Genomic DNA, 21,689 nt, shown 5'->3' on the forward strand with positions numbered 1-21,689 from the left:
TGGAGCTGACTCCACAAAAAGATCAGCCATGGTCATTTTGGATGGTGGAGCAGGCTCGAAGGGCAGATGGCCTATTCCTGCTGTTTGTTCTTATGTTCTCATGTCTGTCCTCAACATGTTGCAGTGTTCCAATGAATCACAGAGCAAACTGGAAGAATAATATCTCATCTTCAGACTAGGCACTTTACAGTCTTCTAGGCTTAATATTGAGTTCAACACCTTCACATTGTGAACCAACTCCTACTTCTTCCCTTTCTTTTAGCTTGTTATCATGTCCTCCCTTCCCCACCCCCCACTCCCTATTCCATTTACTGTCCTTACAAGTCTGGCAGGAGACACACCAATGTTCTGCCATTCTCACATTCCAATCATTTAACCTGAACTATCAACATCTTAAGTCCATCAGCACCCCACACTCACTACCCCCACCCCCACTCCTCCCAAACTATAGCATAAATGCTGGCCCCTTCCATTTCAGCACTGAAGTGTCACCTACACTGGAAATGTCGGCTTGCTCTCTTTCCATGGATGCTGTCTGACCCGCTGTGATCGCCAGCATTTGTTATTTTGGTATGGGTTTGTCTCTGCAGATTAGCTCAGATCAGACCTCAAGAGACCTTGGAGTGCAGGTTCATAGCTCCTTGAAAGTGGAGTCGCAAGTAGATAGAATAGTGAAGAAGGCGTTTGGTATACTTTCCTTTATTGGGCAGAGTATTGAGTACAGGAGTTAGGTGGTCATTTGCGGCTGTACAGGACATCGGTTAGGCCACTGTTGGAATATTGTGTGCAATTCTGGTCTCCTTCCTATTGGAAAGATGTTGTGAAACTTGAAAGGGTTCAGAAAAGATTTACAAGGATGTTGCCAGGGTTGGAGGGTTTGAGCTTTGGGAGAGGTTGAATAGGCTGGGGCTGTTTTCCCTGGAGCATAGGAAGCTGAGGGGTGACCTTATAAAATCATGAGGGGCATGAGGTGGAGGAGTCCAGAATTAGAGGGTATAGTTTTAGGGTGAGAGAGGAAAGATATAAAAGAGAGCTAAGGGGCAACTTTTTCACTCAGAGGGTGGTACGTGTACGGAATGGGCTGCCAGAGGAAGTTGTGAAGACTGGTACAATTGCAACATTTAAGAGGCATTTGGATGGGTATATGAATAGGAAGGGTTTGGAGGGATATGGGCTGGGTGCTGGCAGGTGGGACTAGATTGGGTTGGGATATCTGGTCAGCATGGACGGGTTGGACCGAAGGGTCTACTTCCTTGCTGCACATCTCTATGACTCTATGACTCTACGTTTGTTCAAAAAGAATTTACTAACTTTCTATACATGATGATCTTGTAGACATCTCAGTCCTAAGCTATTCTAGTTTAATTCTTCTCTCAGAGTCTCTCCCACATAGCACTGATATTACAAAGGTGTATCTACACATTCTTTAAACCCTTTCTCTGTAGACGTGAAGTTTTACAAGGATGAAAAACAACATATTTTTTAATATAACCACTAGCACTGAGAGATATTTCCAATTGCAATTAATTACAGATGGAATTATAGAGTCATAGAGATGTACAGCACAGAAACAGACCATTTGCTACAACTCGGCCATGCCGACCAGATATCCATTTCATGGAATCATAGTATTCCTACAGTGTGGAAACAGCCAATTTGGCCCAACAAGTCCATACCGACTCTCTGAAGAATATCCCACCCAGATCCATTGCACTACCCCTCTGACTCTAGTCTTGCCTGACTAATGCACATGGCCTACACATCCCTGAACACTATGGGCAATTTAGCTTGGCCAATTCACTTAATCTGCATATCTTTGGACTGTGGGAAGAAACCGGAGCACCTGGAGGAAACCCACGCAGATAGGGGGAGAATGTCCAAATTCCACACATGCAGTCACCCGAGACTGGAATCGAACCCAGGTCCCTGGTGCTGTGAGGCAGCAGTGCTACTTGGCCCATATCGCTCTAAGCCCTTCCTATTATATACCCCCCTGGATGCCTTTTAAATGTTGTGATTGTACCAGCTTTCACCACTTCCTCTGGCAGCTCATTCCATACATGCACTACCCTCTGCATGAAAAAGTTGCCCCTTAGGTCCCTTTTAAATTTTTTCCCTCTCACCCTAAACCTATGCCCTTTAGTTCTGGACTCCCCCACGCCAGGAAAAAGACCTTGTCTATTTAACCTATCCATAAACCTCATGATTTTATAAACCTCTATAAGGTCACCCCTCAGCCGCCGATGCTCCAGGGAAAATAGCCCCAGCCTATTCAGCCTCTCCTTATAGCTCAAATCCTCCAACTCTGGTAACATCCTTATAAATCTTTTCTGAACCCTTTCAAATTTCACAACACCCTTTCTATAGGAGGGAGACCAGAATTGCACACAACACTCCAAACGTGGCCTAACCAATGTCCTCTACAGCCGCAACATGACCTCCACCTCCTATATTCAATGTGCTGGCCAATAAAGGAAAGTATGCCAAAACCTTCTTCACTACTCTATCTTCCTGTGACTCCACTTTCAAGAAACTATGAACCTGCACTCCAAGGTCTCTTTGTTCAGCAACACTTCCGAGGACCTTACCATGAAGTGTACGAGTCCTGGCCTGATTTGCCTTTCCAAAATACAGCACCTCACATTTACTTAAATTAAACTCCATCTGCTCACTCCTGGCTCTATTGGCCCATCTGATCAAGAGGGTCTACTGTTGTGTTTTGCTTGTGGTCTAACAAGTAATGCTGAAATTTTTGGTGATTGCTTTTCCCCATTGTTTTAAGAGTGGGTGAAAGCGCACCCAGAGCCAATCACCATCATCATTCCTGGGGTGAGGGAGGGGGAAACTCTCAAATCTTATGAACCCCATTGGTGGGGAAGGTGTGGTCCTGGAGTCAGAATTTAGAGAACTAGGTAAAGAATTAGCAAGCAGGTGGCATGGATGAATTGGACCAAAGGATCTGTTTCCATGCTGTACACCTCTGTGACTCTATGAATCTATGGCTTGAAATGTAATAATCTCTAATTACTCTCTATGCCATATGAAAGTGAGCAAAAAATAGAGGAATAAAGCACATTAATTGTGTGGCTGGAAAGGTGGCTTGAGGAGGGAGAGGTTGAGATCCAGGGACACTGCGTCTTCCTGAAGAAGGGCTCATGCTGCTTGGATGCTGCCTGACCTGCTGCACTTTTCCAGCAATACATTTTCAGCTCTGATCTCCAGCGTCTGCAGTCCTCACTTTCTCCTTGGGATATGGACACCTGTACAAACTGGTTGAGCTGCAACTGAATTGAGCTGGGACTGAGTTCCTTTATTTTGCTAGTGCTGTTGGGAGGACTCAGCAGGGGTGTGGGAATCAAGAGAGAGCATTAGAGAGGAATATCAGGTTTCACAGACACTTGGAGTGACAGATATCACCAGCATTGAGAATATAAGGTCAACATGTGATTTCGGAGTAAGGGGGGAGAGGAATAAAATGAAGACCATGGTTACTGTGCAAATACGTGAATACAAGTTGTATAGCAAATACAATCAGGGTGTTATGAAAGTGGGTTACCATATTGACATAAGATGGTGTGGGGAGAACAGAGACCTGGCTCAGAGACAAATTGGGGATTATAATATTACTGGATACAAGTTGTTCAGAAAAAGTAGGAAATGAAGGAGAAGAGGGTTGGGGGTATCAGTTAAGGAGAGATTACAGTGCTGGAGAAAGAGGACATTCCAGATAATTCAATGATGTAATGAATCTAGAGATAGAGTTAAGGAACAAGAGAGGTGTAACTAAATTATATTACGCAGGTGGATAGGCTATCACAACCTAAAGCTGACAAGGAAATGGGACCAGATGACCTGTATCCAAGGGTACTGAAGGAAGTCAAAGTTGGAATTGCAGTAACTTGAGCCAGAATCTCCCAGTCTTTGTTATATTCAGGGGAGGCGCCAAAAGACTCAAGAATTGCAGACATTACAGCTTTGTTGAAAATAAAGTTGTAAGGATAAGCCCAGCAACTACAGACAAGTCAATCAGTTTAAGCTCAGTAGTTTGAAAATTTTGAGAAACAATTGTTGAAGCTCTACGTAGGAGTTACATGGAAAAGATGTGTCATAACTGGATACTAAGAGTCAGCTTGGATTTCTAAAGGGGAAACTGTATCTGACTCACTTGCTGAAGATTGTTTTGAAAAGCTAACAGAAAGGGTCAGTGAGGGTTGATATGGCACACTTGGACTTTCAAAAGTCATTCAATATCGCGCCATACAATAAACTTGATGTGAAAATGCCGGTGTTACACCGGGGTGGGCAAGGTCTGAAATCAGATGCCAACTTCTTATAGTCCAACAAGTTTATTTGAAATCACAAGCTTTTGGATCATTTCCCCTTCATCAGGTGAAGTAAGTGGTCAGACATGGGCAGCATCTTCAACGTAAACCTGCTGCTGACGATACAGGAAAGTCAGCGATTCTTTTGTTAAACCATTAAATCATCCACACAGATTCTGGATACACGCACAGTCATAGGTTGAGGCTATCTAAAGCATGAATCTAAGGATCTATATATCATTGACATTCCTTTGGGTTACTTTTGTACAATTTAATCTCCTCTCTCTCGTTTTGTACCTAATGTATGTGTATGCGTTTGTGTGTGTGTGACAGAGAGAGAATTTCTGGCACACATATGTGTGTTACAGCATTTTTAAATTTAGTTTTACAGATTGGGTGGTAAGTACAACAAATAATACTTCCTTTTCTTGTAAAACATACCGAGAAAACCTGTCTGTGTGTGTCTTTTGCGGTCACAACACTTAAACATCGCTGAGTTGGGCAGCAAATTCTTCTAAAAATATCTGATGCCGTCAACTGAGAGGTGAAAAGAGAGGGTAGCCATTCAGTTACTCCTGGATCAAAATCCAAGAATGCCCATTCGAACAACACAGTTAGGGGGTGCCTACACCAAGGGACTACCATAGGTCAAGACAACAGCTCACCACCAGCTTCTCAAGGGCAGGTTGGTATGGGCAAGCAACAGTGGATTTACAAATTACGCTCAGATCTAATGAAATTTCTTGTGGCCATAAATCTGTTCTTTCATGGTATATGGGCACCGCTGCAAGGCTAACATTTATTATCTATCCCTAGTTGCCCCTAAGTGAAGTGTCTATATTGCCACTTCACAGTGCAGTTAAGAATTAACCACATTGAAATGGGTCTGGAGTCACACATGAGCCAGATTGGATCAGGACAGTAATTTCCTTCTCTGAAGGACATCAGTGAACCAGATGGGATTTTGCAATAAGCAATGACTTCATGGCACCTTATTTCAGATTTATTAATTAAATCCTAGCGGCAGAATTTGAATCCATGTCCCCAGAAGATTAGACTGGCCCTCCTGATTACTAATGCTATTACCATTATGACACTATCTCCTGGAAATAACTCCATTTACGTATATTTTCCTATACCAGTACTCCTCCAAAAAAAAATGTTTTTTGTGGGCTGGCTCATCCATGATTTACTGTCAATCCCAGATTGCTCTCAATAAGTTGATGGGGAGTTATCTTCTTGAATCGTTGGAGTTGGAGAAGGATTTCCACAATTTCGACCCAACAACGTTGAAGGAACAAGTCAGTGGTTTTGGGTAGGAATTTGCAGATAGTGATGTTTCTATGCATCTGTAATTTTCGGTGGCAGAGGTTGCAGGTTTGGAAGGTGCATTCTAAGATGCCTTGGCAAGTTATTGCAGTGCATCGTGTGGATGCCACACACCTTTGACCATGTGTGTCGGTAGCAAATGGAGTGGGAGTTGAAGGTGATGCATTAGGTACTGATTAAGCAACTGCTTTGTCTGGATGGAGCTGATGCTCTCTCACTCATCCAGGCAAGGTGGGAATATGCCATTATACTCCTGTCTTGTGCATAGTAGGTGGAAGACAGAAAACAGGAGATGTGTAGAAGATGGGACAATTTCCAGCCTCTGATATGCAGGATTGAAGTGACTGGTGCTAATCAATTTTTGGTATGCTGGTAGTGGGGGATTAAGTAAAGCAACGCCATTGTATTAATTCTTTCTTGTTGGATATGCCTATTGTCTGGCAGTTGTGTGGCATGAATATTACTTGTCACTTATCCTGCTTGGAAGAGATGATTACATGAGTATGTCAGGCTGTTGCTTGAACAGTCTGTGGAACAGCTCCCCCAATTTCAGCAAAAGACCACAAATGTTGGTAAGAAGGACTTTGCAGGTCAACTGGTCAGAACACGGTTGATCTTGGATGACTCATCAAATTCGATTTCTTTTTGTTACGAAAGCGATTTCAGTTCTGTTTTCACTGCTATTTTGGGATTTTCAACGTCTGGTTCTGCCTGCACCTTAATGTTGAAATACTAACCTGCCTTTCTGTCAGATGTTAAAGGAACTAGCTGTGCTCTCCCAGCCTGTTCTCTCTAGCTGCACCTTGCTTGTGATTAAATGTGTTAGCTCACGTTTGCTTTATGGAGAGTGGAGTGGCGATTTGCACGAGCAAAACTGGGAAAGAAAGCCTGAGATACACAGAAGTGGATTAAATAGAGAGAGAGGTCTTTGTTTTGAGGAGGCTGTTGATAATACAGCTCCTGCTGTGGCTTGGCTGTAGGCCGACTAGGGGAATCCATTTTAAACTGATTTCCGAACAACCTGCAAACAGAGGTGCATTGATTAACCCAAAAAAAAAATCTGTTGTGTGAGCACACCCAACTGCACAACGGCAAACAGCCGCTGCTCACTCACTGAATTGATGGGCAGATCAGATCACTTCACAGAAAGTCATGCGTTTTACAGGATGCAGGAGTGGCTGATTTGGCCCTCCATCGGAGCCAGAGCAAGCTCAAATATCGCTCCAGTCACTGCTTCAACACCAAGATAAAGGCTGCAGAGTGTGCAGTGAGGAATTGTATCCGACACGCTGCATCACTGAGGCTGCCACCAGCATGGAAGCCCTTGAAATGCCCTTGAACTGCAGGTGTAATTAGCAGAAAAAAAAGGTGTTGCTGATCACAGTAAGCCACCATCACGCTGTACTGTCATTAGTTAGAGGCTGGTGAATATTAATCCTCTGCACCAGAATTATTTTAACATTACACCATGCTATTGTTTAAAATTAATTTGCACTGCATAGTCATTCGTGCAACACGCAACTGCGGGTGGCAAACATGACCTGAATAAAATTTTAAGCTTCTGTAAACCCAGAGAGGACAAGAATAATTATTTTTGTAACTCATTTATTTTAAAAGCTTTCGGATGATCTGTTTCTCCAATCCTCTCGATCTAGCCCTCTCTCTTCTTTGGAAAGCACAGAGGCACAGCTCCTCTGTACTTCCACATCAGCCTCGGGCATTCCTCATAAGTCAGTCAGCAAGATATTTGCCAATCAAAAGGCAGGACAGCTGAATCCAAATGTTTGTCCTTGGGACATTATTTAACAGCTGATCTTCCCAACAGAGAATGTCAATGAAAAATAAATGGTCCCCGAATTTACATTTTCTCCTTCCCCCGTCTGTGGATGCCAAGGCAAATTCAACCACACACCTGCAGCAGCCCTGGGCAATGCCAACAAACTTATCTCAGACCAGGGAATGAACTTGGCATCTTCAGGTGAATGTGACTCCTATTACATCATGATGAATATTTAAGAACAGGCTGGCATTTTTGTGGCACATCAAACATTTCAACTCTCAAATGCCTCGAAACAACCGCTTATGTGGGCATGTCATTGTTGAAGACATTATGTTAAGTCCAGCGATAATACTGGACATTAGTCATCAGTTAAAATGATTAATTTATTAATATGGCATTAGCTGAGGGAATAATTCAGCCAGAGAACCAGAGGACTGTTCTTATATTTTTCAATTAATATCACACAATCTGAGAAAAATCTCTACAGTGCTTCAGTGGAACATATCAGCTGAACGATAGCAATGAAGTACATACTCGTTATTTGCCTATTATTTGATAAAGTGGAATAGGGCATTGAGAAAGATAAAAGCAAGTTACTGCAGATGCTGGAATCTGAAACCGAAAGAGAAAATGCTGGAAAATCTCAGCAAAAGCTTTGACAAAGAGTCAGTTAGACTTGAAACATCAGCTCTTTTCTCTCCTTACAGATGCTGCCAGACCTGCTGAGATTTTCCAGCATTTTCTCTTTAGGGCATTGAGAAGCAAGCTTGTCTTAACACCTTGTTACTCATGCTCACTGTTTCTTCCAACAAATCTGCACGTCTAAACAAAGTTTAACCTTCTGCTTCAAACATCAAGTGGTTAACAATCCATTCTTGTGCTATTGGGGATGGGTGATGAACCACCCTCTAGGATATCACAATCGAGTCAATTATGCGTACAATTCATGCTGAGGTCATAAGAGGTATTTATTGCAAGAGTTATTACACCAAGCTGACGAAAAATACAAACGCAACATTTAAATTTCTGCTCCTTATCGTAAAACTAAAAGACCAGGATCCTGGAGTCCAGTTTCAGTCCGTTAACTAGATCCCAAATTAATGCTATCATGGATTTTGGTCCCAAGAATTTCTGCTTGACCACTGTGTTGTCCCCATGACTTGTCCTACCTGCCTATCTTCTTTTCTACCTATCCACTCCACCCTCCTCTCTGACCTATCACCTTCATCCCACTCCCATCCACCCATTGTACTCTTTGCTATCTTCCCCTAACCTCCTCACTGACCTATCACTTTCATCCCATCCCCACTCACCTATTGTACTCTATGCCACTTTCTCCCCACCCCCACCCTCCTCTCATTTATCTCTCCACCCTTCAGGCACTCTGCCTGTATTCCTGATGAAGGGCTTTTGCTCGAAACGTTGATTTTCCTGCTCCTCGGATGCTGCCTGAACTGCTGTGCTTTTCCAGCACCACTAATCCAGAATCTGGTTTCCAGCATCTGCAGTCATTGCTTTTGCCTACTGTGAAACCACACCAGTTTTTAACTATACACAGCCAAAAGCTATATAGACAAAGGCTATCATCAATATGTCTCTTCCAAATCACTTCTTACACTTAACACTGAAACCAGATGATAGTGTTGGAACGACATCAGCCAGGTGGACGTCACAGAATATGACTTCCCTGATGTGACCATGTTAACAGTCCCAATTAGGGAGCCCTGGCTGACAGATGTAAACATGAGGGTCGTGGTTCTATTCATCCTAAAAGCCGGAACTGGACTACCTGGGTCAGTGTCATGGACTGTGCACAAGTAAGTAAAAGGTGACTTGGTGATGGGATACCAGCCACGGTGGAGTTATTTTGCAAACTTTCGATTACAGTACATTAAAGGTGACACAGTAAATCACAACTTCCTCTGAACAATTCAGTGATCACTTAATAATTCCTGTCACATAGGTGGAAGTGAAATCAAAAGTGAAGTAATAACTTCATTCAGTTTATATGGCGCACTTAACGCTGTATCTTGGCGTAGACTACTTCCAGCACAAATTGGTAAAATAGAAGTAAAGATAAACCACATTGCATCCATGACAACAATCTTTCATGAGATTTTTTTTTAAAGTTCATCTTGAATTATTCCCCTTTTCATGTTTCATAAATGTAATCCTTGTAGACAGCTTTTCTCCCCCAGTTCCTCCTCCTTCCTTTGCTGCTGGGTTCAGATCATACCTTTTTACTAAACCACCCTTCTCATTTCTCAGTTCTTCCATTTTGGACACATCCTGTCTTCTCCACATATTTTTCTCTTCGATAAACATTTGGCCTTCATCTCTAATATTAAATTAGCTGACAATTTAAATAACAAAATAATTATGCAACTCTTGTTGAATTTAATAGCTTTTAATTGGTTGACTGGGTTTAGCAAGCGATTAACACATCGGTTTCAAGTTGAATTGATAGCTATTCACAGCTCCACGCTTTCGGTATGAAATTGCTGAGACAACTATTATTTTAAGGAAAATCTTTTTTGTAAGTGTTTCATGTTTTCCTTATCTCAGCAGACTCTGTAAGTATTCTTCTGTGGCATAGTAAGGCTCAAAATATTATGTTCTCAACCTTTCTGATCCCAATCCAGTGATTCTACCTCCTACTTCTAGTCCTTACTAATTAATCCACTCAAATCACTGCTCAGACTCCACGTACAATTTGCCCCCAGCTGTCACATACTACGACTAAAACCATCCCCCTCCCTCCCAATTTCTGGGCTCGTATTAGAAAATTCAACCTCATTTTCTCTGGCATCTCCTTAAAACATTCAAGGAAACTTGACAGGCCTGAAAAAGGTGTTCCACAGCCATGTCTTTAACTTCATTACTTGTCAACTTCAAATCTGTTTCATCCACAAGCACTCAAGACAAAGGAATGTTCAGCATAAATAGTGGCCACATCTCTAACTTAAAAGTCTCCAGACACTGGTCAAGTTCCTTATGGAAAGATACAAGCACCTCAAATGCAACCAGGCCAAGTATAGGCCATTCTGCCCTAAAGGTCCCTGCTAATGCTCCGCATGAGCCATTTCCTACCTCATTGCTTCCCAACCATCAACATAGAAATCCTGAAGAAGGGCTTATGCTTGCAACGTCGATTCTCCTGTTCCCTGGATGCTGCCTGACCTGCTGCGCTTTTCCAGCAACACATTTTCAGCTCTGATCTCCAGCATCTGCAGACCTCACTTTCTCCTCAACCATCGAGATAGCCTTGCATTCCTGTCACACTCATATACATCTCTTCATCCTCCCTTAATTAATCCATATTATTTGTCACAATTTTTCCCATGTAGTAAGTTCCACTTTCTCATCACCCTGACCTCCTTCTATTTATATCATGGGACCAGATGGATAGTGGTGAGCTGCCATAGTCCATGTAGGGCAGATAACAACGTTTTTTCCTGAATTTCCCATTAAATTTTGAAGTCAAAATCTTCCACTTATGGGACTCATCACAAGTGGAAACATCTTCTTTCCATCAACCCTACTGAACACCTTCACATTTCAAACGTTCACGATCAGGCCATTTCTTCATCTCCTCTTTTCTAGTCCTAGGAGTTTCAGGCTGTCTATTTTTTTCTGATGTTTGGACCATCTTAGTGCTCACATCTAAATGCATTTTCCACTGCCTCCAATTTATTTTATGATATGGACACCAGCACTATTTATTGCACTACAATTGTGGTTTAACCAATGTTCAGCAAGCATTTACTTATGTCTTCAACCCTCCATCTGTGATTTGAGTATGCTTACTTTGCATATTATATCTTGCATATTATATTATATCATTTATGATTTTGGATACGTCAATGCTGGACAAAGTACACAGTTTGCAGATAAACAGCCTGAGCATGTGCCTTGTATCCCAAAGGCTACATAGTGAGCTTCCGGAAAATGTCAATTGTGCTGAAAGTTTATAAAGTCAATGAAGGACAAAGGCAGCATTTAGAATATCTGCTCATAGAAAGTGACCTCGAGATTCTGCCCGGTTTCCTTCACACAACTGCTACTAGCATTCAGTAAGGAGTCAATGACATTTACAAGTCAACGGCAAACATTCAATGCAACAGCACAAACCAAAGTCTTCAATTCAATTGCAGTTTTAGGTGGAGAAAATATCCAGCTTATCACCGAAAAATCATTCATCTTCTTCAATAACCTCATTGTTTAGGAAAGTGCAGGAATTCACAATGAGCATTTTCACCATCGTAAGGTGTTAAAACAGTGAAAGAGCTTGCAAAGGGATCTTTGGCCTCAAAGCAATTTGCCAACACTGTATTAAAAGAAGGGCCAACTCATTTCCTTGCTGGAACAGCACAGCAAGAAGACTATCGAGGAGGCACAAGTACCAATTAAATTTAGCACTGATTTCACTTCACCATCTTAATGATCACCTGAACACAATATTCCATTAAAAAATCCTGAGAAATGCTGAACACTGTGAAGAGGAGAATGGAGGAACACTCATCGACTGCCCACATTCCCTACAGTCAATAGGCGAATAGGTTAGAACTGCATGTAGACATCTGCATTCCATGTCCCCTTCGGTTGTGAATCCAATGACCATAGTTTATTACTGGGGCCACAGAACATATGAATTTACTACAATAGGCTCTTTTTGATGTGTGAGCCAAGTTGGACCAAATCCAACTCTTTTTTGGCACATCTGAATCTGTATTACGGTAAAGAAACAAATCAAGGTCGAGGCAAATTATTCAGACTTCAATTTCAAGCTCTCTAGTAGAAAGCCCTGGAGTACTCTTATTATTGTACAATGACATAAACAGCTTTCTTAACAGCAATGTACTCCCCAACCCATATGAGGAAGGATACATCAAACGTGTATATGAGATAGAGAATGGGAAGCTCCATGACTTTGAGAATTCAAAATGAAATTGAGACATGGCAAGACGTGGAAGAGTGACACTGTTGCTTCAAAAGAGTCAAAGTGTCACAAGTAACATTCCAGTTGCTGCTTTGACGTGGAAGTATTCCCGCTGCATTCTAAAGGACAAAGTACGTTTCTTATAAAAATATACCTTCACACTGAACTGCCCCTGAGCAAACCAAGAATAAGTAATTCCACCATCTTATTTTGTATTGGAGTTTAAAAATAGCTACTATTGCAACTCATCTGAACTATTATATCTTCAGATGCAATGAATTATGGAAATTAAAGTAGCCATTAACAGAAAGCAAAGAGAAGACTCTCAAGTTTGCAAAGTGCATGCAGACAGCTATTGAGCAGGAAATATACTCACTGCTGCTTGGAAACAGTCCTCACAAAGGAAACTAATGTCCGTCCACCTGTGATCAAGGCCACATCATTTCAGCTATGTTTCACTGCTTAAAAACATATTCCAAAATGAGTGAAGAGAAAAATAAGCAACAGGTACTCAGCCACCTTGGGAAATTTAGGACAGGTGACCAAAACCTTGGACTAAAGGATGGGTTTAAGAGAAGGCTTTGGAAAGTGATTAGAGAGACTGAAAGGTTTAGGAAATGAGTTCCAGCACAGACCTACGCCAGCTGAAAGTTCGGCCACTGATAGTGGGCGAACAGTTTACAAAGGGAGCAGAAACATAGAGATGCAAATATATCGAGCAGGTCCTCCTTGTTACTGAGAAGACACCCTGTGGTTCATCATGGTGGCTTAATATGGTAGAAATAGTTGACTGAGGAGAATAAAAGCATTGTCACTGCTACCAGGATAGCAGACATTTCTGTTCAGAAGACCAAAGAAATTGGCAGAGATTAGGTAGGGCAAGACGATGGACCTGAATCTGAAAGCAAGGATGAGTACTACACATTGATGGCTGGGTGAGGTGGGGGGTGGGGGGAAACACGTAAATCAGGAGGTGAGCAGAGATCAACAAAGCAGGGCAGGCACATGCAGCTGAGTTTTAGTCAAGTTGGAGTTCAATTGGTTGACATTCGAAGAACAGAGAGGAGAAATGACTGCAGGTGGTCAAGAGTATCCCTGCAAAGTGGTGCCTTTACACTCTTGGTGGTCTAAACATAGAATCCTTTCTCCTGAGCTGCTGTTAAAGCCCAGTCCACAAATTATTTTCCAAAGGAAATGAGAGAGGTAAAGCTGGGTGTTGTCTGCATGCATGTGCAAATGGACTGCAATTTCGGATGCTGCTGCTGAGGAGCAGCACCTACATCAGACATGGGATGGGCTAAGGATAGACCCTTGGATGATGCAAGGTCTGAGTAAGAGAGATAACAGTGCTGGAGAGAGAGAGGACAGAGCCCTTGCAAGCCATACTCTGTCTACCATTTAGCAGTAATCAGTGGAGCTAGGTGAGTGCAGTCCCAACCAACTGACAGCATTGGAGAGCTGTTGGAGGTTAGTGTGGCCAAGCATGTCAAAAGCTACCAATAGTTAGACACAGTCATAGAGTCATAGAAATGTACAGCATGGAAACAGACCCTCCGGTATAACCCGTCCATACCGACCAGATATCCCAACCCTATCTAGTCCCACGTGCCAGCACCCGGCCCATATCCCTCCAAATTCTTCCTCTTCATATATCCATCCAAATGCCTTTTGAATGTTGCAATTGTACTAGCCTCCACCACTTCCTCTGGCAGCTCATTCCATACAAATACCACCCTCTGCTTGAAAAAGTTGCCCCTTAGGTCTCTTTTATATCTTTCCCCTTTCACCCTAAACCTATGCTCTCTAGTTCTGGACTCCCCAACCCCAGGGAAAAGACTTTGTCTATTTATTCTATCCATGCCCCTCATAATTTTGTAAACCTCTATAAGGTCACCCCTCAGCATCCGATGCTCCAGGGAAAACAGCCCTAGCTTATTCAACCTCTCCCTATAGCTCAAATCCTCCAACCCTTGTAAATCTTTTCCGAACCCTTTCAAGTTTCACAATATCTTTCTGACAGGAAGGAGACCAGAATTGCACGCAATATTCCAACAGAGGCCTAACCAATATCCTGTACAGCCACAACATGACCACCTAACTCTTGTATTCAATACTCTGATCAATAAAGGAAAGCATACTAAACGCCTTCTTCACTATCCTATCTACCTGCGACTCCAAAGTCTCTTTGTTCAGCAACACTCCCTAGGACCTTACCTTCAAGTGTATAAGTCCTGCTAAGATTTGCTTTCCCAAAATGCAGCACCTCTCATTTATCTGAATTAAACTCCATTTGCCACTTCTTGTGAGAGAAGGTTTTGAGAAAGATGAGCTTAGATTTGAGATGCAAAATCACCTTCAAGGGTTTTGGCAAGGAAAATAAAACTGATATTTTGTGAGCATGGTGGGGTCAAAGGTTCCTTCTTTTTGAGGAAAGGAGTGATGGCAGCAATTTGCATAGAGACAGAGAGAGAGAGAGCGAGAGAGAGAGACAGTCCTGTGAACAACACCAGGCGACAATAGGGTCCAGGAAACAAAGTCAAGTGGTCAGCAACAATTGTACCATAGAGATCTATATCATAGAGAAAGGCCCTACGGCCCATCGCGTCAACAATGACCCACCGAACTATTCTCATCCCATTTTCCAGCACTTATTACATAGCCTTGTTTGCCTTGGTATCACAATGCACATCTAAATTACTTGTATACTTTTAAATACTAACAAAGACAAGAGAGATGGAAGAGGACGATTTTTCCTAGCCAACAAGAAGTGGCTAGGAAAAATTGCAACAATGACTCTTGCAGGTAAAATTGGCCCACTTTAGCAGGTCGTGCAGCAGGGAAGGTATAAACCCAGCTAACCATACTTTTCAACTTCCCCATAACAGAGTCATGGCAGCCATGAGCCAACTGTCCGCTAGGGCCGGGACTCATTCATGCTGAGAACTTACTGTGAGGAAGGGCCAAACCTGGTTGGAGGCAGGGATTTGCTGGTACAGTCACAGCATTGGGATTGATAAACTGGCATGGGAATGTATTACTGAAGTGAATGAGACTGATAGTTTGGCTCATGTGATTTTAAGCTGGGATGAAGCTACTCCTGAAACGGAAGGCTTGCAAATTGATCCTTTTATTGATTGGTCTTTCAGCTTCTTGATAATTAATTTTAAAAGGTTTATAAGTATGCAATCCAAGCATGCCAGTGCACTCCCTAACCCTAGCTTGAACACTGCACTGCTTTTGTCCATTCTTGAGTTTCCACACACCCACAGAGCCTGTAGAAAGAATGACTTGCATTATTTATACATTTTGCCTTGAATGCACCATATATGTGCTTCTTCACATTCATCATCAGATGAGCTGAAATGCAGGCTCAAGAAAGAGGTTATGAGGCATTTTCTTTTTATTCCTTGACATGGCAAGGAAATTCCATTAAGCAAGCCTGAATCTTTGCCACTAGCGGGAATAGTGAAGGATGGAAAGAATGGATTTTCTAACTATTGGTTTCTGAACCATTGCATTAAATTCACATAGCACTTCTCCCTTTGCTTTTATATGTTTCTTATGACAAAGTGGCTACATTTGTGCACAATACTTCATGAGTAGCCTCTTGTTTTATTCAACTTCTACATCACCACTCCATTTTTAATATTGGGCTTCCAAACTGGAAAATGAAAGATTCAAGTTAAAGTTTCTTCTAAAGTTGCTTTATTTCCTCTTGGAGTCACCTTTAACAACTTGTTCATTTGCACACTGAGGTCTCTCAGCTCTGCGACTTACCAACTTTGAAATTAAGGTGTCCTTTCTTTGCTGAAGCTACAAAGTTAATTGCTCTACATTAAACTGCATCTGCCAGCTGTATGGCCAATTGAAATGACTGTGATGTCGTATTGCAGATTTCCACAGTCTCGGTCAGACTTTGCCATACTTAATTTGATAGTGCCATTCAATTTTGGTAATTTTCTTTCCTCAAATCCAGATCATCCAAAGTAAGACCTAACCCAAAACAGTTCAGAACTTTACATTTCAACGGAAACTTCCCTATTCCCTGAGGCTTTGATTTCCATCCTCTAAATAGCTCCCTCTCCAGACCGAATACACCTATTTAACACTATCAGACATAGGAGCTGAAGTAAGACACTCAGCCCATTGAATCTGCTGCACCAATGTGATTATAGCTGACCTGAGAAACCTCAACCCCACTTTTCTATCTCAGTCATGATGAGCCAGCCGCTGCAGTAAAGAATTTTACAGATTCACTACCCCGTGAGAAGCAATCCCTCCTAATCTCTTGTACAAACGGACGACCCCTTACTCACCCATTGTACTCTTTGCTACCTTCCCCCACCCTCCTCTCTGACCTATCACCTCCATCCCCACCCCCATTCACCTATTGTACTGTATGCTACTTTCTCCCCTCCCCCACCCCCTTCTCATTTATCTCTCCACTCTGCAGGGACCCTGCCTCTATTCCTGATGAAGGACTTTTGCCCGAAACGTCGATTTCCCTGCTCCTTAGATGCTGCCTGACCGGCTGTGCTTTTCCAGCAGCACTCTAATCTAGACTCTGAGATTATGCCCTCTGGTCCCCACAAGGGGAAATTCTTGTGCCATTATTTCTGCCATAAATTAATTAAAAGGATTAATTTTACAAAGCTGTATTTGGAAACACTATTCATTTCACCCCAGCATTTGACCAACATGTATCCATCGCATCAAGTGAGGTCATTAATCAGATGTGAAAACGTGTTGCTGGAAAAGCGCAGCAGGTCAGGCAGCATCCAAGGAACAGGAGAATCGACGTTTCGGGCATGAGCCCTCAGATGATCTAGTCATTCACTTCAATCCCTGTTTGTGGTATCTTGCTTTTCAGAAATTGGCTGCTGTTTTTCACATCTCATGACAGTGACTTCAAAAACTACTTAATTTAGCTGCAAAAGGCTTTGGCAAGTTGTGAGGGTGTAACAGACATGTTATGAATGCAAATTCCCTTTATTTATTTTGATAAGAGACCAAGGTTTAGATTAATTTCAAAAAGGTCCAATTAATTGCATAAACATTAACAAGAGGCTAACCACTCTCAGGTGAATGCACAGGTCGATGAGGCCTTCTTTTCATTGACTGAAGAAGCTTATCAGAAACCTGAAGCAAATATGAACCCAATTTCTTGATTTTTTTCATGAAGTGAGAAAGGTTTTGCATGTATTTTGGTGGTAAAATATATATTTGGTGATGTCTTGTAAAAACAGCAGGTCAAAGTGAATTTGTTTCCTGAATTTGTTTCCCAAACACTTTTCTTTATTAAAGAAGCAAATTATTCAGTACGCAGAGAGGGATTCCTTTTAGTTAAATGAGCCACATGAAACTTCAGTGACTTTGAAATGGTTAATGGTAGAATTGGTCAGAAGTGAGAAACCAGGATAGTTTAATGTTCAGAATTTACACATTTCTTAGAAATGGAAGAAAACAAATTTGTGTGCAAATAAAGTTTGGGTTGGATTTTTATTTGCAGGTTGTAGAATTTTGATTGTAATGCAATTGCTTAGCTCCAAGCACCAGTAATTACATATCAAATATATGTGGAATGGCAGAAGCTTCTCAAGTTTGATGCGTTTCCTATATTTAGGTTTTAAGGCTGATTACAAGTGGACAACAATGACTTTTGTCATGGAACTTCAAACAAGAGTTTATTCTGCCCCACAGAGCAAATTCTCACATACAAAGTTCTTCAATGACTCACTGGGGAAGAGTACATGTAACGGCTTCCCACTGCCTTCCTCGTGGGTCTTAGAAGCCAGACTGCAGCCAAAGTTAATGAGCTACCCCCCAAAATTCACAATGGGCAAGGCTGGCCCATACCGATTGGATACTACAATGTCATTGAATTCAATCCAGTATTAATTTTCACTTTGCTCTACATCCACATTATACTTCACCAAAATTTCTAACAAGTTACCCCATCCTGTAACCATTTTGTTAGTGTTTAAAAGTGCACGGGATGGGGTCTGATGTTAAATCAAGGACTTTTTCCACTTGGATCGACCTCAGATTTTCCCACGATTGATTATTTTATTATATGCAGATAGTCTGTTAGTGTTATTCAAGCAACTAACATTTCTTCATTGCCTCCTGGGACCAATCTCTATGGGAGTGTCACATAGTCCCACATTAGAATGCATTAATGATGCTTTTGAGCCCTCCTATTTGCCAATATTCACTGCACCCAAGGCAATTCAATGTGCAAATTCAGGAAAATCTCCCCAATGTATTAGGAGCAATACTTTTCTTGGACAATTCAGCTCACAGTAAATTAGAGGACAACAGAAGGGCATCAGTGTTAAACTGAAAAAGAATAGAATACATTATTCTGTTAGTGAGATTCCTGGTAATGACTAGGAGGATAGTATATCCTGCTGGTGTCAGCAACAGACCAGTTGCAAGGAGATATGCTAATCATCTTTCCATCTCCACCTGCCTAAATAGCCAGATGATGCTTATTTGAAACCACTCATTAGGAATCTCACCGTTTAGACTCATTCCCTGCAATGAATGAGACAGAGGAGGAGCAGTGCAAGCATTCTCCAGGGAATGGCAGAGTCAAAGTCAAGGTGTTTGGGGACAGAGAAGAGTGAGAGTGCTCATATTTACTCCCGACTGCCCAGGTAATCAGTGACACCGACAATCATCATCTCCAGCATCCCTCCAAGAGAGCAATGTGAACTCTCTGCAATGGTATTGCTTCTGACATCCCTTTGTACTAAAATACACGTTAAAGGATGACATAATGCCAACTAGAGGATGCAGATTAAATTATCCCCTGCCCGCACACTCCCAAATTCTCCGATAGCAATCACAAACGCAGACTACAGTCAAAACTATCTCGTATATACTCTGCTGCAAAATTAAAGGCAAAATTATTACTTAGCAGTTCCTAAATAGGTAAATGGTAGGAAATATCAGAGAGTTTTTGACATACACACTGTGTGAACAGTCTACAGACTGGCAACACCCAAATGTGTGCGCTTCACTCTCCCGTTCCTGACTGCTGCTCTTGTAAGGACTGATCATGAACCTAGCATGTTACTGACATTGGCACATTCCGAAATGAGAAGCAGACACACACATACACACACATATAACGTAAAGCACTGAACTGTACTGAATGTTTGCAAGGCTGGACTTTCAGGTATATTTCGAACATCACTTAAATAAACCCTGCAGATTATATTTTCTCACCCACTTCCAATAAATATTTGCATCGTCTGGCAACTTTAAGAAAAAAAACTACGAGGGGACAGAAGCCATCTGCTGTCGCAAGAAGACCAAAATATCCCTGAATAAAGTAAAACCCCGAGGTGAAAACAATGACTGCAGATGCTGGAAACCAGATTCTGGATCAGTGGTGCTGGAAGAGCACAGCAGTTCAGGCAGCACCCAAGGAGCTTTCCTAATGAAGGGCTTTTGCCCGAAACGTCGATTTCGAAGCTCCTCGGATGCTGCCTGAACTGCTGTGCTCTTCCAGCACCACTAATCCAGGATAAAGTAAATCCCGGTCAAGGATGTTACCTGTGACAGTTTCCCACGCCCCACGGTTTGAAGAGGTGGGTGAGATGAATGGTCCCCCGAAGACAGGGATGCCTTTACCCATCCCTCGGAGCTACATGTGAAATAACAAGCAAGTGGCATCAGGTTTAGAGATCAGGTTGACATTTAACAGAGTGGGAGTTTGACGGGACACTGCTGGCGCGCAGAAAGCCACTACTTTCTGTCGCCTCTGCTCACTTCCTGAAAATGGTGATAACAGTTGCATTCTTGTGGTTGTTACTGCACTTACCAGCGAAGGGTTTCTGCAGCGTTCTGGGATGCGAGCGCACAGTGCAAACGCTCACCTGAAGCTCAGCCCGCTCTCCCGGGCACTGGGACCTGAGCGGCGTTTGACAGCTCGCCCCATCCATCCTGATTGACAGCCGGTTGCCACGGCACCGGCCGCTCCTATTGGCTAGCCACGACGCCCATCAAGCGCGAGGCAGCCTGTCAGGCTGGAGGTGGGCGGGGCGGCTCCCACCCAGGCTGCTGCAGTCGCTGCGTCAAACCGGACGGTCACTGCATTGGAAGCTTGCTAGTGCAACAGGATGGGCACTGCAGAGACAGACAAGGCAGAGTTTTGCACACAGATCTCCAACACCCTTGCAGCAGAATTGGGGCCCTCCCTTAAAGTCAATTGCCCCAAATTGATATGCTGCAAACATGCAATTTGGAGAGGGGGGGGGGTGCAAAGGTGCAAATACTACCAGAATTCCCAGAACATTAAAATTGCAAAGTACCCTTCTCATCTACGCCTGGATTGCGTCAATGACATTGCAGAGAACTTGCACGCAGACCCCCAGGTGGAGTCCATCCTCCTCCACACAGTGGGCGTGGCAGCATCCAGAGCAATCCATCTCAGGAGAGACATTCAAAAGAGTGACTGACCTCAGCAAGGCAGTCCTGCCCAGTTTGCAGTTGAGAGCAATTGGGGAGCGGCTGCCCACAGGAGAACCGGAGATCCCAGCAAACCCACGGAACCTCCCAGCAGCTCTGTTACTCTGCACAGGCACCAACACGTGGGAGTCGGAGCTGCTGGAGAGCTGGGAGGGAGGGCAGTCAGATCAAAGTGGCATGATGAACTCGCTGACTCAACACACTGGGAGGTGTGGATTTTTGTTAAAAAATAGGACGTGGCGAACAAAAAGATCGTATTAAAGCGTGCAATCATCTCTATCCCAACGCAGGCAACCTCGCAATTGTATCACAGCAACATGTTGCTAGGAGCAACACCAGAAATGGGCAGCAAGCCCACCTACCCTTCTTCTCTTCCGGAAATAGCATAGGCATGAGAATTATGCGACACAACACAGAGAGTTCATACAGCCAGTCTGCTTCTGTAACTGAACAATGGGAAACAGGTATACATTGACTTTTCAGTATTTATTCTCAGAATGTGGGCATCACAACCAAGGTTGGCATTTGTTTCCAATCCTCATTTGCCCTGAGATGATTCTGAACTGTTTGTCTTGAATTGTTCGATACACTTGAGTGCCAGGCTAGGTCTGAGGACAGTGAAAGCACTTTAGTTGTGGGATTTGGTGACATAAATAAAGCAGGTCAGGAGTGGATGGTAATTCCTTTCCCTCAAGGAGCTTTTATACCAATCAGAGCCGTCATTCGCCACCTTTTTATGGTGGAGAGGCTTGTTTATGGTAATAGCTGATTACAAATTACAAATGTAATTCAAAATCATAAATTATCACAGCAGCATTTGAGCAACAAACGAAATGCTGGA

The 21,689-nt window shown here is 42.7% G+C and overlaps 1 protein-coding gene across 3 annotated transcripts in view; it reads right to left on the reverse strand.

Moving 5' to 3' along the window:
• The window catches only part of LOC122559499 (contactin-1), a 771,145-nt gene extending 750,225 nt beyond the window's left edge, over nt 1-20,920 (reverse strand). For 2 of the 3 annotated variants that reach the window (XM_087997461.1, XM_043709043.2), the window contains exon 1: nt 20,202-20,279. The gene's annotated coding sequence lies outside the window, so the exon portion shown is untranslated. Of the gene's footprint in view, nt 1-20,201; nt 20,280-20,839 lie in introns of those variants that run through there. The other variant, XM_087997462.1, reaches the window with a different exon arrangement.
• Nucleotides 20,921-21,689: the final 769 nt, after the last annotated feature.

Source organism: Chiloscyllium plagiosum, unplaced genomic scaffold, assembly GCF_037043375.1.
Source record: "Chiloscyllium plagiosum isolate Xiang-an unplaced genomic scaffold, Cpla_swu_hap1 HiC_scaffold_19, whole genome shotgun sequence".
NCBI lineage: Eukaryota > Metazoa > Chordata > Chondrichthyes > Orectolobiformes > Hemiscylliidae > Chiloscyllium > Chiloscyllium plagiosum.